Source organism: Oryctolagus cuniculus, chromosome 15, assembly GCF_964237555.1.
Source record: "Oryctolagus cuniculus chromosome 15, mOryCun1.1, whole genome shotgun sequence".
Taxonomy (NCBI): Eukaryota; Metazoa; Chordata; class Mammalia; order Lagomorpha; family Leporidae; genus Oryctolagus; species Oryctolagus cuniculus.
This window is the reverse complement of record NC_091446.1, coordinates 86828461-86855469: the sequence shown is the minus strand read 5'-3', so window position 1 is coordinate 86855469 and position 27009 is coordinate 86828461. Positions and strand designations below refer to the sequence as shown.

The window sequence follows — 27009 nt, the reverse complement described above, 5'->3', positions numbered from 1 at the left end:
GAGGCCTCCCATCTGCTGGATCCCTCTCAAAATGCCTAAAATGGTTGGGTCAGGGCCAGGTCAAAGTCACGAGCAAGGAACTCAATTCTGGTATCCCAAGTGGGTGGCAGGGGCCAAGTAGCTGGCCACATATTGCTGCCTTGCCAGTCACAGTATCAGGAAGCTATAGCTGGGACTTGGGCTGGCACTCAGATACGAGATGCCAGCATCACAGGCAGTGGTCTAACCTGCTGGACCGCAAGGCTGGCATCATATTAAAATGGCATGTTATGAGATGTTCTATATAAGCAGACTGCATCTACCAGGAAGAAATCTATGATATGAGAGATCTCTTAAAATTCAAGGAAATGCGTATGTTCATAAAACCATGGGAATATTTCAAAATATTTTTCACCAAAATAACCTAAACTTTTAATTGCAATTTTTTTGAAACATACTCATAGAGAACCAAAAGCTTTTTGGGGGCTGGCAAAGCCAGTGGGTAAAGCTGCTGCCTGCAATGACAGCATCCCATATGGGCACCTGCTTGAGATCTGGCTGCGCCACGTCTGATCCAGCTCTCTGTTATGGCCTGGGAAAGCAGTAGAAGATGGCCCAAGTGTTTGGGCCCCTGCACCCATGTGGGAGATCCAGAAGATCCTGGCTCCTGGCTTCAGATCAGCTCAGCTCTGGCCATTGCAGCCATTTGGGGAGTGAGCCAGCGGGTAGAAGACACCTCTCTCTCTCTCTCTCTCTCTCTCTCTGCCTCTTTGTAACTCTGCCTTTCAAATAAATTAATAAATATTTTTTGAAAAAGCATTTTTAAAAATATTCAAAATAGGGGGCGGGTGCTGTGATACATAGGTTAACGCCCTGGCCTGAAGCGCCGGCATCCCACGTGGGCGCTGGTTGGAGACCTGGCTGCTTCACTTCCAATCCAGCTCTCTGCTATGGCCTGGGAAAGCAGTGGAGGATGGTTCAAGGCCTTGGGCCCCTGCACCCATCTGGGAGACCCAGAAAAAGCTCCTGGTTCCTGGCTTCGGATCAGTGCAGTTCTGGCTGTTGCGGACAACTGGGGAGTGAACCATCAGATGGAGGACCTCCCTCCCTCTCTCTCTCTCTCTCTCTCTGCCTCTCCTCTCTCTGTATATCTCTGACTTTCAAATAAATAAATAAATCTTTAAAAAAATATTCAAAATATTCTATACAAAGTAGTCCAGTCACAAAGGACATAGGTTAGAAATGAGAATAGGTTGAATAAATTTACAAAACAAGAAACATTAGTAAAATCTTAGTGATAAATCCTTTTTTTAGTGAACCACCAGTTCTCTTTTTTAAAGATTTATTTATTTTAAAGTCAGACTTACAGAGAAAGAGGGAGAGACTGAGAGAGAGAGGTCTCCCATCTGTTGGTTCACTCCCCAGACAGCCACAATGGCTCAGGGCTAAGCCAGGATAAAACCAGGAGCCAGGAGCCTCTTCCAGGTCTCCCACACAGGTGGCAGGAGTTCAAACACTTGGACCATCTTCCACTGCTTTTCCCAGACTATAAGCAGGGAGCTGGCTAGGAAGCGTGGTAGCCAGGACACAAACTGGTACCCACATGGGATGTTGGCATCATTGGTGACACCTTACCCACCAGGCCACAACGCTGGCCTGAGTAATAAATCTTCATTTATAATTATTTGGAAAGTAAATGCGTTAAATTCTCAAAACAAATCCATGGAGTGGATGAATGAATAAAACAAAATTAAGATATGACTATAAGTTGGATACAAGAGACTCATTCATTCTAAAGCACAATGACAGATTGAAAAATGAAAAGACAGAAACAGTTGAATTGAACAATGCATGAGAACAAATGGGTCTAACAGAAATATACAAAACCTCCGTTCAAGAGCAACAAAATGAAAATTCATCTAAGGTGCACATGGAATATATGTGGTCACACATTAGGTCACAAAGCTTGTCTTAAAAACATAAGAATAGGGGCAGGTGCAGTGCAACAGCGGGTTAAAGCCGTGGCCTGAAGCACCGACATCCCATATGGGCGCTGGTTCTAGTCCCGGCTGCTCCTCTTCTGATCTGGCTCTCTGCTGTGGCCTAGGATAGCAGTGGAGGATGGCCCAAGTCCTTGGGCCCCTGCACCCATGTGGGAGACATGGAGGAGCCTCTTGGCTCCTGGCTTCGGATCGGCTCAGTTCCATCCACTGCAGCCATCTTGGGAGTGAACCAGTGGATGGAAGATATCTCTGTCTGTCTCTACCTCTCTCTGAAACTCTGTCTTTCAAAATAAATTTAAAAAATAAGACTAAAGTTATGTCACATATCATTTCAAATCACAGTAATATGAAAGTATAAACCAATACAGATGGATTAGAAAATTTACAAATATGTGGGATAAAGCAATATGCTCTTAACAACTACTGGGTCAAAAAAAACTTAAAAATGAAGTTAAAAATACCTTGAAACAAATAAAAAAGAAACACAACATTAAAAAACATAGAGGATGGGGGCTGGCGCTGTGGCATAGTGGGTTAATGCCCTGGCCTGAAGCACAGGCATCCCATATGGGTGCCAGTTCTAGTCCCAGCTGCTCCTCTTCCGATCCAGCTCTGTGCTATGGCCTGGGAAAGGAGCAGAAAATGGCCCAAGTCCTTGGGCCCCTGCACCTGCGTGGGAGACCTGGAATCAGCTTCTGGCTCCTGGCTTCGGATCAGAGCAGTTCCGGCCGTTGCGGCCAAATGGGGAGTGAATTGGGATGGAAGACTCTCTCTCTGCCTCTACTCTCTCTGCGTAACACTGACTCTCAAGAAAAAAAATAAATAAATCTTTAAAAAAAAAATATAGGATGCAGCAAAATATAGCACAACATCACTCCAACATAAAAGATCTGGAGGCCAGATCTAAGCTTCCGCCTGTAGTGCCAGCATCCTATATGGGTACCAGTTCGTGTCCCAGCTGATACTATTCCAATTCAGCTCTCTGCTATGGCCTAGGAAAGTAGCTAAAGATGGTCCAAGTGCTTGGGCCCCTGCACCCAAGGAAGCCCAGAAGCTCCTGGCTCCCTGCTCCTGGATTCAGATCAGCCCAGATAGGGCTATTGTAGCCATTTGGGGAATGAACCAGTGGATGGAAGACTTTACTCTCTGTGTCTCCCTCTCTCTGTCTGTAACTATCTCTCAAATAAATAAAATCTTAGGGCCGGTGCCATGGCACAGCGGGTTAAATCCCTGGCCTGAATCACCGGTATCCCATATGGGCGCCAGTTCTAGTCCCGGCTGCTATTCTTCCGATCCAGCTCTCTGCTATGGCCTGGGAAAGCAGTAGAAGATGGCCCAAGTCCTTTGGCCCCTGCACCCACGTGGGAGACCCAGAAGAAGCTCCTGGCTACTGGCTTCAGATCAGCGCAGCTCCAGCCATTGCAGCCATCTGGGGAGTGAACCAGTAGAAGGAAGACCTCTCTCTCTCAGTGCCTCTACCTCTCTCTGTAACTCTGTCTTCTAAATAAATAAAATAAAGCTTTAAAAAAAATAAAATAACATTGATAATCTAGGGGTCAGCAAGCACTGTGGTGTAGGGGGTGAGGCCACAGTCTGCAGTGCCTACATCCCAAATGGATGCCAACTTGGGTCCCAGCAGCTCCACTTCTGATCCAGCTCTCTGCTATGGCCTGGAAAAGCAGTGGATGGCCCAAGTCCTTAGGGACCCTGCACCCATATGGGAGAACTAGAAGCTCCAGGTGCCTGACTTTGGATCAGCCCAGCTCCGGCCAAGGCAGCCATTTAGGGAGAGAATTGGCAGATGGAGGATCTCTCTCTCTCTCTCTCTCTCTCTCTCTCTGCCTCTCTATAACTCTGCCTTTCAAATAAATAAAAAGAAATCTTAAAAAAAAAAGTAACAGGGGACAGTGCTGTGGCATAGCAGGTAAACCACTGCCTGCAGTGCCTGCATCCCATATGGGCACTGATTCGAGTCCCGGCTGGGCTACTTCTGATCCAGCTCTCTGCTATGGCCTGGGAAAGCAGAAGATGATGGTACAAGTGGTTGAGCCCCTGCACACACATGAGAGACCAGGAAGAAGCTCCTGGTTCCTGGCTTCAGACTGGTGCAGCTCCAGCCATTGTGGCCAATTGGGGAGTGAACCATTGGATGGAAGACCTCTCTCTCTGTCTGCCTCACTTTCTCTCTCTGTGCAACTCTGACTTTCAAATAAATAAATAAAACTCTTTTTAAAAAAAATACATGTTTTTTAAAAAAAAAGTAACAAATTTTTTAGTTATTGACAATCTATATGAAATGGATCAATTCCTAGAAACATATAACCCATCAAGACTGAAAGTTGAAGAAATCTCAGATACCAACAGATCTTAATGAGTAAAAAGACTGAGTCAGTAACACAAAGTTTCCCCTCAAAGAAAAGGCCACAGCCAAGGGGGTTTCTATCAAACATTTAAATAACATCATGATACTAATCCTGCAACTCTTCTAATACTTGAAGGAATGATACCTCTATACTCATTTTATAGGGCTATCATCACCCTGATGTCAAATCAGGCAGACACTAAAAGAAAGGAAAACAACAGGCCAACATCTCAGGTAAACAGATGGAAAATTGCTCAGAAAAATACCAGCAAACAGTATTCAAGAGCACATTAAAGGGATCATTTACAATTAAGTGGGATTTGTCTCTAGGTTGCAAAAATGGTTCAACATCTACAAACTACAACATCTACAAACATCTACAAATATGACCCAACACAATAATATAATGAAGGACAAAACTATAGCACATCCCCAGAGATGCAGAAAACGCATCTGGCGAAGTTCAACCACATATCCATGATGAAAAAAATACTTTCAAGAAATTTGGTATAGAAGAAATATATCTCAATACAATAAATGCCATTAACAAGCTCAGAGCTAACACCATAGTCAGTGAAAAGTTGAAAATTTTCTCAAAATTCAAAAACAAGATAAAGATACCCACTCTCACCACTTCTACTGCATCTAGTTACATGACCTCCAGTCCAAGCAGTTAGGGAAGAAAAAGATATAAAGACTTGCAAATAGAAATGAAGAGATGAAATTTTCTGTGTGCTGAAAACATAACCTTATATATACAAAACCAAAAAGATCATTTACCACAATTGAGTGGTAAAATGGAAGCATGGTTAAATATATACAACTCAATAATGCTTCATCACATTAACAGAACAAAGGACAAAAGCATATATGTATATGTAAATAATACCTACATATGAAGGGAACAAGAAAAATGTTTAAAAATATCAAATTCTAAAATTTAAAACTGGGAAAAAAAAAAAAACATGTGATCATCACATCAGATGGAGAAAAAGCATTTGATGAAATTCAATACATTTTCATGAATAAAAAACCCTCAAGATTAAGTGTCCAGGGTCCATATGAACTACCAGATGGAAGACATCTCTCTCTCTCTCTCAGATGGAAGACATATCTCTCTCTCTCTCTCTCTCTCTCTCTGCCTCTGACTCTCTGTAACTTTGCCTTTCAAATAAATAAATAAAATCTTTAAAAAAATCAGATGTCCAAGAAGTATACCTGAACACAATGATGGTCATAAATGAAAACCCCGCAGCTACCACCAGAGTCACAGTGAAAATCTGAAAGCTTTTCCTCTAAGGCTTAAAAAGACAAGGATATACATTCTAATCATATCAATTGCATACAGTACTTAAATTTCTAGCTAGAATGATTAGGCAAGAAAAAGAAATAAAACCACATGGAAGTGCACAGAAGTAAAATCATCTGTTTGCTGATTACACTATCTTACAAGATGCCTGAACTATCTTTAAATATCTTGCAGTATTTAAAGAGTAATATAAAAATAATATAAAGGGGGGCCGGCACTGTGGCATAGCAGGTAAAGCCGCCACCTGCAGTGCCAGCATCCCAAACGGGCTTCAGTTCAAGTCCCAGCTGCGCCACTTCTGATATAGCTCTGTGCTGTAGCCTGGGAAGCAGCAGAAGACAGCCCAAGTCCTTGCACCCCTGCACCCACGTGGGAGACCCAGAAGAAGCTCCCGGCTCCTGGCTTCAGATCAGCACAACTCCGGCTGTTGTGGCCAACTGGAGAGTGAACCAGAGTATGGAAGACCTTTCTCTTTCTGCCTCTCCTTCTCTCTCTGTGTAACTGTGATCTTTAAGTAAATAAATAAATCTTAAAATAATAATATTATAAAGGGTGATAGACAAGATTACCAATAGAAAGGAAAACCAGGAAAAAATGCAATTTAATTTCTATAGCTATAAAATAGAGTAAGTATAATAAAAATCCACTTGTAGGCTAAATAGTTTGGAATAGGAACAAAAAATTTAATTGAATTTGAAATATAGTCTGATTCTGATATACTCCCCAAAAGCATGTGTTGGGAACTTGATTCCCTTGGCAATAATTTTAGTTCTTAGTAACAGATTAACAACAGTTTTGAAAGGGCCTGAGGCTATGAGATTTTTCTCTTACTCTCTCACCATGTAATGACGACTGTCATGTTAGGATGCAGGAATTTGGCCCTCTTCAGATGGGTCTTCTTGGCCTTGGACTTCCCAGACTCCAGACTACAAGAGATAATTTTTTCATTATAAAATTATCCATTTTATGACATTTTTATAGCAACACAAAATAGACCAATACATAGGTTCTAATCTTTTAAAAATGTTTATTTATTTTTAAAGGCAGAGTAATAGTTGGAGACAGAGAGAGAAATAAAAAGATCTACTCTCTGGGGTTTACTCCCCAGATGGCCACAATGGCCAGGGCTGAGCCAGACAAAAACAGCAGCCTAGAACTCCACCTAGATCTTCCACATGGATGGCTGGGCCCAAGTACGTAGAGCATCATCTGCTGCTTCCCTGGGTGCATCAGTAGGGAGATGGACTGGAAGAAGAGTAGCAAGATCCAAACCAGCACTCCGATATGGGATGCCAGCATTGCAGGTGGTGGCTTAACCCACTGCACCTCACTGGCCCTGATATTTCCTAACATTTATGAGAGAGAGAAGGAAAATGCAGAAAGCTTTAGAAAACCATGAAACCAATATACTAAGCTAAAGTACTTCAAAAAGTTTGCAGACAGTGGAAGTAAACATAAGCTCACTTTGGTAAAAACATTTTTAAAATCCACTTCGGATTGGCCTCTCTCTCCCGCCCTGTGTTCTCCCCGAGCCACCTCAGGCCTCTGCCAACGAAAGGACACCGCCAGACGCTGCTCAACCTCGGACCAAAACCTTGAGCCAAACAAACCGCTTCTACCGCCCACCCGGCGTGGGACGCTGTGCTCAGGTAACAGCAGAAGGACTCGGTGCCCCAGGAAGAGCTACTCCGAGAGAACCCGGCGGTGTACCTGAGACTCCACTCCCCGTGTAGTTAGAAACTCAGGGCAATCGGGCACCCTGGGCAGAGAGAGGGGCAGGAGGACCCGCAGACCACAGCTCCTCCCCACAGTGCAGTCCACAGTCTCCCTGAGGACCGGCCCGCCCTAACTGCACAAACAGGGCAGACCTGGGGCTGCGGTCCCTGGGCGGAGTCCTCACGGGCGGAAGCCCGGGTCCTGGCCACCAGCGCAGCTCCCACCCGGTGGGCCCCACACTCACCATTTCCTCGCTTCCGCGGCATTCTGGGGTCCGTGGGCGGCTCCTGCGGTGCAGGAAGGTCACACAGCGCAGCCCCTGAGGCACCTGAGCCCGCTCAGCAGCAGCCCCGGGGACCCCTCCCAGCGCTGCCACAAAGAAAGATCCCGCGGGGCTCCGCAGGGTCGCCCTGACGTGTCTGATTGGACAGTGGCCGCAGCCGGCCGCGCGACGTCACAGAAGGTGCAGCCAATCAGAATCCCCTAGGCTGGGGCGGTTCCTTGGGGCGGTGCCTGGTAACAGGGGAGGTGGGGCTCAGACTGAAGCCGCCGTGTTCTCCGGCCCGGGTGCTCCGGCAGCAGGGGGCGCTGTCCCTGCTCTGGGCACCTCAGCTTCTGGGCGCCCTCAGCTGTCTGCGGTCCTGCTGGATCCTGTGAGCCCAAGCTTGCTTCCTGAGAGCTGCAGTTTACAAGGTGCTGCTGAACGCGTGCCTTTCCCGCAGTCTTGGCTTGCTGTTGTTAGCTCACCTGAGGGTTTGTAAAGCTGTTTATCTGAATGTAGTTAAAGCTATCACATGGACTATTTCATCTTTCATTTCTCTTACAGGGATGTGTTTGTTAGTCTCTGTTTTGTCCTTCAAATCGTTTTCTGTTTATTTCTTGCTGGTGAATAGTAAACCAGTTGATGGCATATATTGACTTTCTACCCAGTAATCTTGTTTAGTTTTCTTAATATTTTCTGTTACATATGAATTATGTTGGATTATCTGTTGATAATGACATCATCCACATATATTGACAGTATTGTTGCTTAAAAGTTGGACCTTTCACCCAATATTTCCTTTTTATTAATTTCTCTGACTACACCTCATGTACAATGTAGAAGAGAAATAATGAAAACAAACAGCTTTGTCTAGGTCTGCTTCCGGGGAAAAGATTTCAATGTTATGTGTGAATTATGCTGTTTTTAATAGGTTCACTATAGTAGGTAATCTTAGTTGGAATAATGAAGTTGCTATGATGTACTATTCTAACAGCTTCTTATTTAAGGTTAGGTACTAAATTTGATTAAATCTTCTAATGCCATGGATGAGTTACTCACTGGAGATTGTCCACTATTATGTTAGGTTAAAGGGGGAAGGCACCCATCAGAGCTGATGGGCACCCCTCTGGATGGATATATTCCTAAGAGGTGAGAATCTGATAGGTGATAGAATAAAGGGCAATTATGGAGAAAGAGAGTGGGCAAGCTTCTGTCTCCATGAAATACTGGCAAAAAGATTTGGCTGCCGCTAGACAAGGCAGGGGAAAAGAAAAGAAGGCTAGGCATGGATCATTCTTTGGAGCAAAGTTGCTTAGGACTTACCACTGTTCTTTAGTTGCTTTTTGTTTGTTTGTTTTGTTCTTGTTTTTTTCTAGCTCTGTGAAATATATTACTGGAGATGGCTGGAACAGAGGTTTTTGTCTTCATGAGAGAGTGAATTTGTATGTAAGACAGAGTAGCAGTGTGAGATATGGCTCCATTATGTTAGGTTTTAGTATTTTACAGTTCATAAAAGGAGAGTAGGTGGCTAGTTAGAGAAGATTCTATTCTAGGGAGGGCAGAACAGGAGGGTAAAGAGAGAGCAGGGCTGAGCTGCCCAGACCCAGGGTGAGGGGCAGGATTTGAGATCAGTCTACATTTCAAATGAGCCATAGGCACAGTCCTTTCTTAGGCTGCTTTCTGCAGGAGGTGCAGAGCACCACATCAACCCTGATAAGGTAGGCAGAAAATGTAAGCAAGGCTCCTCAGTGAAGTTTACAGTACACTGTCTTAGCGGTTTGGAATGTCCCAGGTGCAGGACTTTTCAGAGCAGCTAACATTCTGCTAGCCTTTATAGTATCCTTTGGCACCCATAGGAAGAGAGCAGCAGGACAGAGGAGGAGGGTTCAGGCAGAGAGGAGAGAGACAGCCAGACAGGGGGACACGGTGAGTAAAGGGTCGTAATCCTGAGGTGCAGCATCCTTGAAGGAAGAGGAAGAGTGGAAGGAAATCAGAGGTTCAAGAGGAGCCTCTAAGCCTTTCTCCTGCCCAATGGCTTGGAATGAGGAACGTCGGCCTCAGAGGACAAAGGCTTGGATGCAGCAGACCTCTGACTATTTGCACTTCTCTATGTAAAGTTATTAAAGTTGTAGAGGATTTTGAGACAAAATGGCCAAATTCTGGCCATTTTTGGAGCCATTGTCCAATTCATATTGAGGCCAAACTTTACTGCAGAAGAAAGTGAGTTGCTTTGGCTTTATCTCTCTTTAGGCCCAACCTGCTCAAGATTTATTAACAGACAGCCCAGAGGAGAGGCAGGTGAGATGTGAGAAATTTTGGAACCCATGGATTAAGCAAAATACAGCCTGAGGGAAGGGGGCTGTTTCATAAGTCATCCCTGGGGAAGAGTCATTCCAACTGAGAACCTAAGTTCCAAGTCCTCTTGGAGGAGAGAGAATCCCAAAGCTTAGATCAGAGTCCCAGGTCTAAGCTGTGATAGATGAGTATTTCCCACACCTCTTGGAGATGTAGGAGGCTGGAAAACTGACTGAACACACAGACCCTAAAAAGGAGGGATGAACCAGCCATGAGCATCAGCCCCAGCGGGCTTGAGGTTGTAGAGACCTCTCTTATCAATCTGATGGGTTGAGAATGAGGTCCAGTGCAGCATGCAACAATGAGATCTGCAAAAAGGCGTTGGCTGTGAATTTACAGGGAGAGGAGAAAGTGCAAGTGGAGGTGAGGAGATGAATGACCAAGGCACTTTGCCACAGAAAGAAGAAACTTCAGAAGGAGGGGGGACGGATCATGATGCTTACCCAGAGGATGAAGGAGCAGCCAGTTTCTGAGGGACTGCCATGGGTGAGAGTCTGATTTCCTGTGCCCCTCCTTACACGGGGCACCAAATGTAAGGCAAAGGGATCAGAACAGATAGGAGACAGGACATGAGCTTGCAGCCAGAACAAAGTCATTCCGGAAAAATAAATCCGCAGAGCTGGGTGGCCAACAGACAGCATGCATACAGATTGAACATGTGGCAGAGGGCCCAATCCTCCACTGAGCTGGGCCTTATGTATCTTTTGTGCTAAGATTCCAGTGGGGGAGAGGGACAGCAGGTGGAGATGAGTTTCTCCATACAGATTTTTCCCCAGGCTTTCAAACTTGGAAAAGAATGCAGGAGTGGGGAACAATACAGGGCAGGGAGCTGAGCTGGTCTCTTGAAAGAAGGCAGGGATTAGGGGTAAAATGGAATTTTATCTACTTTCAGGCAGGAGCTAAAATGTCGGAGGCTTGTATCTCTGTTCCATCATATAGTGTTGCCAGAATTTCCCCAATGTAGAGAGCAGATTTGCATAATGGGACGAAACAGGCAGAGCTGGGACAGAAGGATTTTGCATCAGACTGATGCCCCCCTTTTCCCTAGTGTGGAGTGGCCTGAGAGCTGAGATGCCCTGTGGTGAAACGGGCTTGGGTCGTATCCACACAATAGTTATGGGGGAAAACTCAGGTGTAGACTCCTCTAAAGTAAGGAGTGAGGTATAGCTGGCTACAGACAGCAAACAGCACCTACCGAAGGCTTGGACAGGGCCTCAGTCCTGTAGACATGCAGAGGCTCCCAATGGCTAAGATGGGCTGAGTTTGCCCAGGCTCCCAGTGCACAGTATGTGGGATAGAGGAGGAGGTTCTGGAGGTTGCATAGGAATTCTGGTCCTTAAAGCTATAGTTTAAGCTCAGTGAGGACAGGAACCAGAACTTCTGCCCTCCTTTCAGTTACCCTAGAGTCTTCTTGTCAGTAGAAGAGCAAAGGGTTAGTCCCAAGGTGGCAACTAGAGTTGATGTGGTCATGTTTCAGCTGCAGCTAATGCAAATCACATTATATAAATCTCCCACCTGCCCACAACCACTAGACTGGAAATGAATCCTGGCTCTCTGAATACAACACAGCAGGATTATTCCTAGCAGGAATGGTATTCATTGTGGGATGAAGCTTCCTGCAGAGCCAGAGATTCCATTAATTAAAGAAGAGCCACCTGAAGCCTGCCATGCTCATATGGAGTGGTGAGGATAGTCTTTTTAGTGTGATGGCTCTCTGGGCTAAGAGTTCTTGAGCTAAGAGCAAGGGACATCACCCTACTCCCCCACCTGAAAGCTCAGATACCCCTGGGGCCATTCAACTCACAAACACATGAAGGCCCCCCCCCCAACATTCATCTGGGGCCCAGATCTGGAAGTAAAGGGCTCCTATTGTGGGCTTGGAGAGCCATGACCCATTTCCTGTCTGCAGACTCTAAGGCACAAGCAGGCTTCCTTGGAGGAAGATTAGGTTCCTGACTCCCAACCTGCATTCCCATCACACTTCCATGTGGTCCTGATACAGACATTTGTATCCTAGTTGTCTTTAGCACCCAGGTTAATTGTCTTATGTCAACAAACATGAAAGATGGACACAGAAGGGTGAATGAAGAGCAAGATTTTATTGAAACTGAAAGAGAGAATGAGAAAAAGCACAGTGGCTTGGCAGGAGGGATCCCCTGAGGGATTCCCTGAGGAGGGGGAAATCAGAAGGCTTCTATTCTTTCTGTTGTGGGAGAGTTTAGATATTTTTAAGAAACTTTATTTAAGGATCATTCCACTGCAAACACACTCATCCTGTTTATCTTACTCTGTCCATTTAGATAGAAGCCTGCCCAGAAGCCTTCCTTTTTCATTGCTTTGTGTTGCAAATTTACACCCCTCTGTTATTTATAGCTCTGAGCTTGTTAAAATCTAACCCCTTAACTCTTCTAAAGTATAATTACAGGTGTAGTTGTCTTATTAATACACAGTCTCAAGCTATTATCCTTTATCTCATTAGTTCCCAGGCTTTTACCATTTGGTTTCCAATTTGTGAAGCAAACGGTGCTTTCTAAACACAAGCCTTTGTTTGCCTATGACTTGTGCCCTGCAGTTAGTCTAAGGTTTCCTTTGTGCAAAGCCCACCTTTGTGGCCTGCAGTCTCCAACGTCCATTCTCCCCATCATGTGGCCACCTGCCTTCACTTTCTATCTAAATTTAACCTGACCTAACCTAATTAGCTTTCTCTTGGCTCTATCAGTCCTGGGCCAGCAAATGTGTAGGCATCTCACCATGCATCCTTCCCTGAGAGTTCAGTTTGTTGTTCTCTGGAAGGATTATGTGCCTGGAAGGGCACTGGGGGAGAAGCTCTGTTGCCCTGGCAAAGAGAGTGTCTGCTATGCCATGTTCTGGGCATTTGTAGCCTGACATGTGAGGCTCCAGAGGCAGCCTCATCTCCTCACCCTCACGAAGGTATCAGATGGTCTAAATTACCTTAAGGATCCTAGGAACTCTTGAGTGGCAGTTCTGCCCACTTAAAACTGTGAATATAGTTAAAGATAGTTGTTTGCAGATGTTTAAGGCAGTGGCGGCTTCACATGCTGGCCTGCTACTAAGCTGGGGACTGAATAGTTTTACACAGAAGCAAGCTTTTTGCCTAGGATCTGACCCCAGATTTGTTAGATGAAGTGACCCTCGACATCTGTGAGAGTCTAGGTACCTCCCTCCCCCTTGCAGGTAGGGTGCTGTTTGCACTGAAATCTTTGCCTTGGCCCAGAACTGACCTGGCTCAGTCTCTGCCAGGCTTGTCAGGAAGACAGTTGGGATTCTATGTCATTCTTCATGGCAGTTCCTGGAGTCTGGCTGAATGCTTTGGAGGCAGAATTTAACTGAGAGGCTGCTTCAAAGAGCCTCAGAACTGGTTGGGGCCATGGCAGGACCAAGAGCCCTCTCTGCTTCTAAAGAAATTTACTGGCAGGGAATAGACATTCCAGGCAGCCTCCAACCAAGCCTAGTACTTGGGCTGCACATCTCTGGATTTTGAACATTCTTGATTTTACCAGATCCTGGCCCTTTGCTTGAGTCCATCTGTCCTGTTAGAGTAAGAGTTGGAGGATCTTGGCTCCAAGAAACCAAGGAAAAGAAACAATTCTTGCTCCTGCAAAATATTAGCATTTACTTTTGTGTGAGTTAATTTCATTTTTTTAAGATTTATGTTAGGCCGGCACCGTGGCTCACTTGGTTAATCCTCCACCTGCGGCGCCAGCAACCCAGGTTCTAGTCCCAGTTGGGGGGCCGGGTACTAGTCCCTGTCGCTCCTCTTCCAATCGAGCTCTCTGCTGTGGCCCGGGAGGGCAGTGGAGGATGGCCCAAGTGCTTGGGTCCCTGCACTCGCTTGGGAGACCAGGAGGAAGCACCCAGCTCCTGGCTTCGGATCAGTGCAGCCATTAGGGGAATGAACCAACGGAAAGAAGACCTTTCTCTCTGTCTCTCTCTCATTGTCTATGTCTCTCTCTCTCACTAACTCTGCCTGTCAAAAAAAATAAAAAGATTTATTTTATGGGCCCAGGTAATGGGTTAAGCAGTCACCTGTGATGCTGGCATCCCATATGGGCACGAGTTCAAATCCTGGCTGTTCCACTTCTGATCCAGCTCCCTGCTAATGTGTCTGGGAAAGCAATGGAAGATGGCCCAAGGCCTTTAGCCCCTGTACCTACTTGAGAAACTCCAGATAAACCTCCTGGCTCCTGGCTTTTGCATGGCCCAGCCCCAGCCATTGAAACCATTTGGTGAGTAAACCAACAGATGGAAGATCTCTATCTTTCCCCCTCTCTAACTCTGTCTTTCAAATAAATGAGATAAATCTTTAAAAAAATTTTTTTTAATTTTGTTTATTTGAAAGACAGAGTTACACAGAGAGAGGATAGAGAGAAATCTTCCATCTGTTGGTTCACTCCCCAAATGGCCACTGTTGTGTTTGGCCATCCAACAACAGAAGCCAGGAGCTTCTTCTGGGTCTCCCACATGTGTAACAGGGCCAAGCACTTGGACCATCTTCCATTGCTTTCCCAGAGATATTATTAGGGAGCTGGATTATAAGTGGAGCACTTGGGACTCGAACCAGCCCCTAAATGGGAAGCCAGCATCACATGCAGTAACTATATCCCAAGACCCATATGTGAAATATTTTTAGAACAGTATTTTTACAAAATTCTGACTCTTGAGCATCGGTTTTTCATCCTTTCGGCTTTTTAAAGTATGAAATGGCTTGATATGCATATTTAAACAAGCACACACCTGTGTAGCTACCACTCAGATCAAGATCTGCTGCCGTCACCTCATGCCGACGCGGGTAGAGGAGGCAGCGCGGGGAAGAGGCAGCAGCGCCGAGGAGGCTATTGAGGCCAGCCGGGGTGGACGGCGACGCGGCCCACGACAGAAGTTTGAAATTGGCACAATGGAAGAAGCTGGAATTTGTGGGCTAGGGGTGAAAGCAGATATGTTGTGTAACTCTCAGTCAAATGATATTCTTCAACATCAAGACTCAAATTGTGGTGGCACAAGTAACAAACATTCATTGGAAGAGGATGAAGGCAGTGACTTTATAACAAAGAACAGGAATTTGGTGGGCCCAGCCTACTGCACACAAGAGTCAAGAGAGGAAATTCCTGGGCGAGAAGCTCGAACAGATCCCCCTGATGGTCAGCAAGATTCAGAGTGCAACAGGAACAAAGAAAAAACCTTAGGAAAAGAAGTTTTATTACTGATGCAAGCCCTAAACACCCTTTCAGCCCCAGAAGAGAAGTTGGCAGCTCTCTGTAAGAAATATGCTGATCTTCTGGAAGAGAGCAGGAATGTTCAGAAGCAAATGAAGATTCTGCAGAAGAAGCAAGCCCAGATTGTGAAAGAAAAAGTTCACTTGCAAAGTGAACACAGCAAGGCTATCTTGGCAAGAAGCAAGCTAGAATCTCTTTGCAGGGAACTTCAGTGTCACAATAAAACGTTAAAGGAGGAAAATGTGCAGCAGGCACGAGAGGAAGAGGAACGGTGTAAAGAAGCAGCTGTGCATTTCCAGATGACTTTAAATGAAATCCAAGCCCAGCTGGAACAACATGACATACACAACGTCAAACTCCGACAGGAGAATATTGAACTGGGAGAGAAGCTGAAGAAGCTCATTGAACGGTATGCACTGAGGGAAGAGCATATTGATAAAGTGTTCAAACACAAGGAATTGCAACAGCAGCTAGCGGGTGCCAGACTGCAGCAGACGACACAGCTGATAAAAGAAGCTGATGAAAAGCATCAGAGAGAGAGAGAGAGTTTTTATTAAAAGAAGCAACAGAGTCAAGGCACAAATATGAACAAATGAAACAGCAAGAAGTACAACTGAAACAGCAGCTTTCTCTTTATATGGATAAGTTTGAAGAATTCCAAGACTACTATGGCAAAAAGCAATGAACTGTTTACAACCTTCAGACAAGAAATGGAAAAGATGACAAAGAAAATTTAAAAAACTGGAAAAAGAAACAATAATATGGCGTACCAAGTGGGAAAATAATAACAAAGCACTTCTGCAGATGGCTGGAGAGAAAACTGTCCGTGATAAAGAATACAAGGCCTTTCAAATAAAACTGGAACGATTAGAGAAGTTGTGCAGGGCTCTTCAGACGGAAAGAAATGAGCTCAACGAGAAGGTGGAAGTCCTCAAAGAGCAGGTCTCTGTCAAAGTTCCAGACGGGGAGTTGCCCATGCCTGTGATGCAGCCCTCCAGCGGCCCCGGCCCGGATTCTCCCAGAGAGCTGTATACTTCCTGCAACAGAGCCCTGGGGGTACCGATGGAGGCTGTGCCCGAGGCAGTGAGTGAGCTGAGCTGCCCAGAAGCCCCCTTCCTCTGTCTCGGCCCCAGGGGTTGAGTCAGTTGACTAGGAGGAAGTGTGATCACTGTATTGAGAGGTCTATTTTGTGTATAACTTTCTCTGTGAGTAGTAACTATTGGTTTTGTGGTGAAAATTTTCTTACTTTTTCTACCATATCTGTATTTTCTTAGAACTACTGGACTTAAGTGGTACAGGAGGCTGCTTAGCAATTCTGAATAGATTTAATCTCTGCTGTGTTGCACATCCACCTCATGTCCCCCTTCACTGGAATGCATGTGCTCATTGCCTTGTCCTTTCTCTTCCTGCTCAGCATACACGATTATCCCAGTGAGTTTCACTCAAGACAGGGCCAACTATTTCACATTTTATGTGAAAATATTAGTCGCAGCCCCCATCAATATTATTCAAAAAAAAAGGAAACTATCAGGATTAGTTTTGCCTAATAGCCATCTGAATGCCAAGTAAAAATAAAACTTGTACTGGTTCAAAACCAAGCATAGCATATTTGATTAAGTTTAGCTTTTTGGTAATATTTACATCACTTGAAGAATTGAGATGGCTGTAAGCCTTGAATCCCTGTAAGTTTTGGCAGGATATGTATACAGAGATGTCACTTGTGAACAAAGTAGCATGTACAGGCAAAGCACTGGACAAACAGGCTGGCTGTGTATGTGACTAAAAATAGTCCTACTGCTTTGGTTTTGAAGTTAGAATCCATGTGTGGAATTTGCACCACCTGATTCTGTTTGTGGATGGTAGTTTGTTTCGTTCCCATTTGGGTGCATATTTTCCACTTCCCAAAGAAAGCTGGTTATTCTGTGAAAGCTGCTATTGATGTGTGCAGTCACTCAGTCTCTTGTTAAAAGTGATGAGGGCATAGTACCTGTAGCTTTCATTAGGCAGAAGTTCTTCTGCCTTCTGGCTACTTGAAAGTTAGTTTCAGTCGTTAAAAGGATCCCACCAGCAAGTACTCAAAAGTATTTTAAAAAGGGAATTTTTAATTTTGGATCAGTACTATAGCTACATGAAACTGCTTTCATTTTTAAAACACTGGAGCAAACATGTTTTAAGTTTGGGAAAACCTGACAGAATGTTAAGTGGTCAGGAACTATTATGCCTTCATTGTTTCTCACCACTCTGTTCTAAGCTGTCCCCCCACAGTATTAGCCAAGGTCTCTACACTTGGAATGGGGAAAATTTTGAAATTAAGCACATAACTTTTGAATTAGTTCTTTAACTTCCCCCTTTTTTTTTTAACATTCAGTGGTGGCTCAGTTATCTTATGCAAATGATTAATCAGGCTACACTATAGACTGTCCCTGGTATAATCTGCATTGAAATGCTTTGAAATAAAAAAGGTTTTATTACAAGTGATGTTAGCGCATTCCACAGAGCAAAACTATCAAACTGATACTTGTTAAATTGCTTACTGGAGGCCGGTGCCGTGGCTCAACAGGCTAATCCTCCGCCTTGCGGTGCCGGCACACCGGGTTCTAGTCCCAGTCAGGGCACCGGATTCTGTCCCGGTTGCCCCTCTTCCAGGCCAGCTCTCTGCTGTGGCCTGGGAGTGCAGTGGAGGATGGCCCAAGTGCTTGGGCCCTGCACCCCATGGGAGACCAGGATAAATACCTGGCTCCTGCCATCGGATCAGTGCGGTGTGCCGGTCGCTGCACGCCAGCCACGGCGGCCATTGGAGGGTGAACCAACGGCAAAAAGGAAGACCTTTCTCTCTGTCTCTCTCTCTCACTGTCCACTCTGCCTGTCAAAAAAAAAAAATTGCTTACTGGACTGAATAAACTCTTTGGTCCAGTTAAAAGGGTTTTCTCAAGTCCTGTCACAGTTATGGTCTAAACTGGGTTGGATTCATGGAGAATTGTTCAACAGGTAGGAAATCCAAGTTCCCACCATCAGTAATCAAAGGGCCACAAAGTAGGTTATCTACGCTGGCAAAAGTGAGTTGGAAGTGAAAGCAATGCCCTCTGACAGACTGACTTTTATACTCTCAAACCCACTTCAGCTACTAAATGAAATACTGGACTCACTTCCTCAAGGGAAATGAAGGTATATATCTGAAATATAATCTACTTTAAAATTTGTACTAATCACACTTTACAAGAACTCTGCTGGATGTACATCTCTTAACATTTTATCAAGCCATTTGTGTGACCCACCACGTTTCTTTGTGGTGCTTGTCCTATGTGGAAGATTGTAAATCTTGGACCTGTTGCATATTTTTAAGGGCTTTATAAAGCAATGTGACAGGCCGGCACCACGGCTCACTAGGCTAATCCTCTGCCTTGCGGCGCTGGCACACCGGGTTCTAGTCCCGGTCAGGGCGCTGGATTCTGTCCCGGTTGCCCCTCTTCCAGGCCAGCTCTCTACTGTGGTCTGGGAGTGCAGTGAAGGATGGCCCAAGTGCTTGGGCCCTGCACCCCTTGGGAGACCAGGATAAGTACCTGGCTCCTGGCTTCAGATCAGCGCGTTGCGCCAGCCGCAGTGGCCATTGGAGGGTGAACTAACAGCAAAGGAAGACCTTTCTCTCTGTCTCTCTCTCTCACTGTCCACTCTGCCTGTCAAAAAAATAAAATAAATAAAAAATAAAAAAATAAAGCAATGTGACTAACAGTACTTGGCCTGCTGCTTTTGGCTTGCTACGTATCTTTAGGTAGATGCTTTCATGGTGTTTAAAAGGATATGGATTCTGTCTGGGATGCATTTGGTGTCCTTTGAGAATCCCCTCCCATTACCCTGTGAATAAAAAAGGAACTCTCTGGGAAGGACACCCTTCTAAAACAATCACCTCACTGGCCCAATGTTGTGACTTCGTAGCACGCCCTGTATCTACCATATTCTAGAATACTGTAATGCTACTAGGCTGGCCCAGAAAAGTTTTAAATGTTGAATCTTTCCATCATCCCAGAAAGCTCTCTGTATTCCTTCCTGGTCATAATTCCCTCCAGCTACTCCTGCCATGTAGCCCTGGATCTGACTTCTATTGTTTTGGTTCGTTTTGCATATTCTTTTCTTTTAAGGTTTCTTTATTTGAAAGGCAGAGTTATGAGAGGCAGAGGGAGAGAGAGAGAGTGAGAGCGAGTGAGAGAGGAGAGAGAGAGAGAGAGAGAGAGAGAGGTGTCTTCCATTCACTGGTTCACTCCCCAGATGGCCTCAATGGCCAGAACTGTACCAATCCAAAGCTAGGAGCAAGGAACTTCTTCCAGGTCTCCCACATCGGTGCAGGAGCCCAAGGACCTGGGCCATCTTTTACTGCTTTCCCAGGCCATAATAGAGAGCCAGATCAAAAGTGGAGCATCCAGGACTCAAACTCATGTGGGATGCCAGCACTGCAGGCGGCAGCTTTACCAATATGCCACAGTGCCATCCCCTTGTTTTGCATATTCTTGACTCTCATATGCACGTGTGTACATCATGTACCTTGTTTTGTCTTATTTTGCACAACATAATGCATGAAAGATTACCCATGTTGTTTTATGTATCATTAGTTTATCCTTTTGCTGCTATGAAGTAGTATAATCTATCAATATGCTACAATTTACTGATGCCATTCCCCTTATTTAGTTGTCCAGCATATCTGTGAATGTTCAATCTGAAATGAGAATCTCTCTTGGCTGGTCTCAATCTTCCCTACCCTTTAATACCTAATTCCTGTCATTGGACAGTGTGGTCATCCTTGTGTGTTCTAGAATGTATAGTGGCCTCCCTCTTCTCTGATATCCTGTGATAGGGAGAGGGCTGGCCCCAGTTCTGTGGAAGTGGCCTTTGTGCCCTACTGGGTATTTCTTTATTCTTTCAGCAGATGAATATTGGTTTCTCACTATGTGCCCTGTACTGTTCTTGGTATTGAGAACAGGAAGGCATACTTCCAAAAGTCTTGCCTTCATGGAGCTTGTGTTTCACTACTTGGAGCTGGTGCTGTTCTCTGTTTTATGGACCCTTATTCCAGAAGAGCTTTGGTCTTGCTGGGGCTCTGCTCTCCTGTGGTTTTCTCCAGGACTGCAGTGGCAAAGGCCCTGGGCACCTTTTCAGGGCTTCTCTCAGGCTTGGTGCCTTTGTCTTCCTTTCTACTAATGCTGATAGAAGTAGAATCAGAAGCTGACTTTCTTAGTATCACTGCTTCCATGTCACTGTTCTGGAATCTGACTCCCTCTGTGACAGGAGAGAAATAATCTCCAGCTTTACTTGCTTTTATGGTGAGGGACCTGTGTTTTGATAGTACTTGCCAATCTGTCCTGATTCCCAGTCAGGGTAATGACCTTGCTTTGTACTAAAGCAACCCACAAGTATATTGCATGTACCTGTGCAGACCCGGCCTGAGAAAGGCAGGTTTGCTCCTTGGGGACCTCCTTACAGAAGCACAGCCACATGGAGACATTAGCACTGAGCTGCTTCACCCCTGAACTGTGGTTGGCATATTTCAAAGGGAAAAGTTCCATACCAACACATTCCCCCAACCACACCCTTGCCAATAGTGCCATGTTTTTTCAGTTCAGCCTGAATTTATTTCTGTTGTCAAGCTCCTAAGAGCACATGAGAGTCTGCAAAAGTCCAGTGAGGAAAATGAGTCAGGGATCAGAGGTCTTAGGAGTTGTAGGCAAGGGAACTCCATTCCTTGTAGACCATCAGAGTTATTGCTCTTTCATGGCTGTAAACAATATTCCTGGGGTGTGTGGCTTGAGGCAGCCATGTGGGCTGTGAGGGAGTTGAATGAAGAGCAGCCCTGGGATGGCTCCCTTGCTTATCTTTCACCTCTCATACAATATTTTTACAGGGATGGGAGCCAGATGCAGCACCTTTAGCTTGGCTAAATAGCTTTGAAACCTCACTGCACTCTTAAATGTTGAAGACTTCTCCCAATTTCCTTTTAGGATCATGCTAATCATCCTTCCTACCCAACATATGGATGTGCGGGATAAATGAGGACTCCTTGCTCCTTCCTTTCTCCAGGGATAAGGGAATCTAGGGCCTATTATCATGAGGGCTCTGGATTTTCCCTGGCCCCTCCAAAAGCTGGCTGGAGAAGTAGCCCCAGGCACTGGGCTTGGTTGATGAAGACAAGTGTCTTCACCTATTTCCAGTCCTAGCACCAGAGTTGTGGGATTAGTGACTCCTTTATGGGCTACCAGAAGCCAAAAGATATGAAAGAGTGATCTATATCCTCATGTTTATTGCAGCTCAATTTACAATAGCTAAGACATTGAATCAACCCAAATGTTTGCCATCTGAAGACTGTATAAAGAAATCATGGAATATGTACACCTTGGAATACTACAGAGTGAAAAAAGAAATGAAATTGTGTTGTTTGCAACAAAATGGATACAACTAGAAGCCATTATACTTAATGAAATAAGCTAGTCCCAAAGGGACAAATACTATATGTTCTCCCTAATCTATAGAAGTGAAATCAACATTTGAGATGTGATGACTTTGAATAGCCCTTGTCTCAACTGTTGAGGAACAGTTTTTTTTTTTTCTCATACGATTTGTTGACCTCTTTACCTAGTATAGAGTTAATCTTGTATGTATAAAGTTAATTGAAAATAAATCTTGGTAAAAAATAAGAATAGGAATAGGAGAGGGAGGTGTAAGAAGGGTGAGAGTGTGGGTGGGAAGGTGGGAAGAATCACTATGTTCCTAAAGTTGTATTTATGAAGTGCATGAAGTTGTATACCTTAAATAAAATGTTTCTGGGAAAAATATTTTTTTTGATGGGCAGATTTAGACAGTGAGAGAGAGAGACAGAGAGAAAGGTCTTCCTTCCGTTGGTTCACTCCCCTAATGGCCGCCATGGCCGGTGTGCTGCGCCGATCCGAAGTCAGGAGCCAGGTGCTTCCTCCTGGTCTCCCATGCGGGTGCAGGGCCCAAGCACTTGGGCCATCCTCCACTGCTTTCCCAGGCCACAGCAGAGAGCTGGACTGGAAGGGGAGCAATCAGGACAGAATCCAGTACCCCAACCAGGACTGGAACCTGGGGTGCCGGCGCCGCAGTTGGAGGATTAGTCTAGTGAGCCGTGGTGCTGGCCTGGGAAAAATATTTTCAACAATAAAAAACATTATGGTAAAAAAAAAAAAAACTCTTGATTACTCAATGAACATCCATCTGTTTCCATGGTCCATTACTAATAGAATATGTAATTGAAGAGGTGATTTTTGCTCCAGGATTCTGATAGAAACTCCATGTGGACATCATACTGAGTTATATTCTGTCTTGACTCTATCACAATAAAATTAATATTTTGCCATCTATCAATGTTAATATTTGGAATGGAAGGAAGCAATTAGGTAATCAGTTTATCTCTTAAACTAAGTTGGAATTTTTTCATATTTCTGCAAATAAGCATCTAATGTTCAATTACAATATAGTCAGGATTTCATGTAATTTTAAGAAACACAAGATTATTTTTCAATATATAGCACATCTTGTAGTAGAAACAAACTAATAAATATTTATCTAAAAATCTTTTATTTGGGGAAGCTTTTCAGTCTTTGTTCAAGGCAGGGAGATGGGGAAGAAAAAGATCTGGGAAAGAAAGAGTGGGCCTTTGGCAGCTGCTTGAGGGTGACCACATTCCATGTAGTAGTGCCTGGGATTGAGTCCTGAATATTCTCTGCATTCCCCCTTCCTACTAATGGGGACCCTGGGAGGGAGCAGGTGATGGATCAAGTAGTTGGGTCCTTGTCAACCTTGTGTGAGACCTGGATTGAGTTTCCAGCTTGAGGCAATGGTCTTGGCCCAGCTCTGGATGGGGCAGGCATTGGTGAAGTGAACTGTAGATGAGATATCCCTTCCATCTCCCTCTATGTCTCTGTCTCTGTCTCTCTCTCTTTCTCTCTCTCTCTCTATATGTACATATATATATATATATATATATATATATACACAATTGCCTATCATAAAATTTCTGGTTCATTAATCTTCTCAGAAGGCCTAAAGAGAAATTATTTCATAAACATTGTTATTATGCATCAACACTATTGAATAAGAAATTCTATGGAGTCTAGGAAGGTATGCTTTATGGTTATCATCATTGTAACAGAGGAGTGCATTACAAGTGGATGTTGGGCTAATTAATCTGTGGTGCCTGCCACAAGACTTTTAAATTAATTTGTGTATTATTTGTTTATTTGAAAGGCAAAGAGATATAGAAAGAAAGAGGGAAAGAGAGAAGGAGATTAATCTTCTAGTTACTGATTCACTTTCCGAATGCCTGCAACAACCTGGGCTGGGCCAGGCCAAAATCAGAAGCTTAGAATTCCTTTGCATATCACCAGTGGGTGGTAGCCATCCACCTACTTGAATCATCGTCTGTTGCTCCCCAACATGAACATTAACAGGAAGCTGGATTGTAATAGGAGCAGAATTGAACTCAGTGGCCTTGCATTGAGATGCACATGCCACAAATTGTGACAACCACTGCATCAAATGCCCACTCCTGTACAATGTTCTCTGGGAGTCTCTGTAAACTTAGAGACAAATAGGGTTAATGCAGGCCCCCTGAAATTTTAAAATAGGGGAGTGTTTTCACAGAATAATTCCTTCCATCCTTGTTGTTTCTAACTTATTTTATGTTTTCCCTGAAAATTTGAAATTAAGTTTTTTATTGTGAGGATGTATAAGGCAAAATAAAAACAAGCTTTCAACATCTAGGGTAGAAATATTATCATTAATTGGGTAGGTAACACAGTCTTAAGGATTTCATGTAAGTATTTTTGTTCACCAATATATTCCAGAAGACATTTTTTTTTTAAATTTTTTGACAGGCAGAGTTAGACAGTCAGAGAGAGAGAGAGAAAGGTATTCCTTTTTTCATTGGTTCACCCCCAAAATGGCCACCACGGGGCATGCTGCACTGATCCAAAGCCAGAAGCCAGGTGCTTCCTCCTGGTCTCCCATGAGGGTGCAGGGCCCAAGCACTTGGGCCATCCTCCACTGCCTTCCCAGGCCACAGCAGAGAGCTGGACTGGAAGAGGAGCAACCAGGACAGAATCCAGCACCCCGACAGGGACTAGAACCTGGGGTGCCGGCACCCCAGGTGGAGGATTAGCCTAGTGAGCTGTGGCGTTCCATAAGACATTTTAACAAGATTAGATCTTGTTACAAGACAAGGTCTTTAACAAGATTTAAAACTTAAAATCTACATTGTAACAAGGTCTGCAACAAGATTTAAAACTTAAAATCCACATTGAACTTCTAATGCATTCAAATTTACATCTATACAAAGGACTTCAAAATTTTATTAAGCTAAATAAACCCTATCTATTAAAATAAAAGTTTGGAGCAACACTTTTTAAAGATTTATCTATTTAAAAGGCAGAGTTACAGAGAAAGAGAGAGAGAAATATATTAATCTTCCATCCACTGGTTCACACCCAGATGGACATAGCAGCTGGGGATGGGGCAGGCCAAAATCAGGAGCCTGGAACTCCATCTGGGTCTCCCAAGTTGGTCGTGGGGCTGAGGCACTTAGACCACCTTCTGCTTCTTTTTCAGGAACATTATCAGGGAGCTGGATTGGAAATGGGGCAGCCAGGACTCTAGCCAGTGTTCATATGTAATGTTGGTATTGCCAAGAAGTAGCTCAATCTACTGTGCCACAGTGCATGCTCTTACATTCAGATTTTGTTGTTAGCATTGAGAAAAACCAATTTGAAACACATGGCTGGCTTTTGGGTATATTGAGCTAAGAAAGTCTACATAAAAGGAGATCATGAAGGAGATGGTTTGCTTTGCTTTTCTGCTGCCATTTATTCCTTTTGCATCTGCCAATTTCCCAACGCCCTCATACGAATGCTGTCCTACTCTAGAAAGCATGAGATAAAACTAAGTGGCCACAGGGTAACTGTTAGGAGTTGTCATTGTCCTGGCAACAAATAAAAAGAAAATGATTCAAACTTCTTTATAAAATAAGGATTTCTGTTACTTCAGAATAGGAAGAAGACAAAATGCTGGGCAGCCTCCAAATATCCTTCGGTTCAATGTCGCTTACTCCTGTTTTCTTTCTATTTTTTGCTTCACCCTAGAGCAAGACTTATTTCTTCACATGTTTTTAGGTTTTACATTCAGATCAGATAAAATCCACAAGAAGAGGAGGAAGTCTTTATTCTTGGATGTCTTCCATAGAAGCAAGGATGTATTTCTCACAACCATAGAAGCTTTCCTTTCATATTTAATTCATTACAACTAGTCACAGTCTTTTTGAATTAAACAATTGTGATGAGTGTAATATTGCCGTGGTGGTGTAAGACCAATCAGGATACACCCTTACTGTGTGATATGGGATCATCATGTGGTGGACCAGTGGACAACAGACCAAATCAGCATCTATTGGAAATAAGTAATACAGTAAATGATCACTGAGAGGCAACCAATCAGAGAAACTCAACAATTTAACAGATAATCACTTGAGAAAAAGAGAGCATAGGATAATTGTACCAACTAATAGAGGGGGGTTTTTCTGTTAATAGAACATAGGCATAGAAGTTGATTTAGAGGAGATTTTCTAGGGTCCTCCACATCATTCCATGAAGGAAAAACTGTATTATACGCTTTAATAATTATTTAAAATATCTATTGTAACTTCATCTAAACTTCATATGGGAACCACATTTACATATATAAAGCTGATAATTCTGGTAATTTTTACTTAAAAACTTACACTGGCTTTGCTAGGGAAGGTGAGTCTGGCAAGAAAGTAACTACAGGGACAGAAACCTGTTGGGTAGTCAGGAGGAGATGCAGCCACCTTGAGGCACATAGGGGATTATAGCAAATGTATTTGTGTTCTTAGGCAAAGCTAGGATGTCATTGTGATAAATGACATAATTTTTGACAAAGTCTTTCTCCTATTGGAACAGTGAGCTCTGTGAACTGTGTGTATATGGATACAAGTTAATGGCCTGAACCTCCTGGAGCTATGTAACTTGCCTTGCTTACATTTGCATGTTAATGACTGTTTCATTTTTTATTTTGTTTAAGGAACACAACTCCATGCATTTAATATAAACAGACTTGGAAACGTAATGCTTCTAACCACCCTATCTCCCTCGCATCATACTCCCTTCCTTTCTTCCTTTCCCATTATTTTTTACAGAGATCAGTTTTCAGGGTTGTTTTTTTTTTTAAGATTTTTGTTTATTTATTTGACAGGTAGAGTTACAGATAGTGAGAGAGAGAGAGACAGAGAGAAAGGTCTTCCTTCTTTTGGTTCACTCTCTAAATGGCAGGTATGGCTGGAACTACACCGATCCAAAGCCAGGAGCCAGGTGCTTCCTCCTGGTCTCCCATGCGGGTGCAGGGCCCAAACACTTGGGCCATCCTCCACTGCCTTCCCAGGCCACAGCAGAGAGCTGGACTGGAAAAGGAGCAACCAGGACTAGAACCTGCGCCCATATGGGATGCTGGCTCTGCAAGAGGATTAACCTAGTGCACCATGGCGCCAGCCCCCAGTTTTCAGTTTTCAAGTTCAATGTGGGGCCGGCGCTGTGGCTCAACAGGCTAATCCTCTGCCTTGCGGCGCCGGCACACCAGGTTCTAGTCCCGGTCGGGGTGCCGGATTCTGTCCCGGTCGCCCCTCTTCCAGGCCAGCTCTCTGCTGTGGCCCGGGAGTGCAGTGGAGGATGGCCCAAGTGCTTGGGCCCTGCACCCCATGGGAGACCAGGAGAAGCACCTGG

The 27009-nt window shown here is 44.3% G+C and overlaps 1 long non-coding RNA gene and 1 pseudogene across 2 annotated transcripts in view; one reads left to right on the top strand and one right to left on the bottom strand.

The window, feature by feature from the left end:
* The window catches only part of LOC138843122 (uncharacterized), a 46638-nt gene extending 38794 nt beyond the window's left edge, over positions 1 to 7844 (bottom strand). Inside the window, exons 1-2 of one of the 2 annotated variants that reach the window (XR_011382687.1) lie at positions 7614 to 7844; positions 6493 to 6579 (exon numbers count right to left, since the gene is read on the bottom strand). This is a non-coding gene — a long non-coding RNA (uncharacterized lncRNA). The remainder of the gene's footprint in view (positions 1 to 6492; positions 6580 to 7613) is intronic. The other variant, XR_011382686.1, reaches the window with a different exon arrangement.
* A 52-nt stretch (positions 7845 to 7896) lies between these two features.
* Positions 7897 to 26805, top strand: LOC100354972 (gamma-taxilin pseudogene; annotated as a pseudogene).
* The last annotated feature ends 204 nt before the right edge of the window (positions 26806 to 27009 follow it).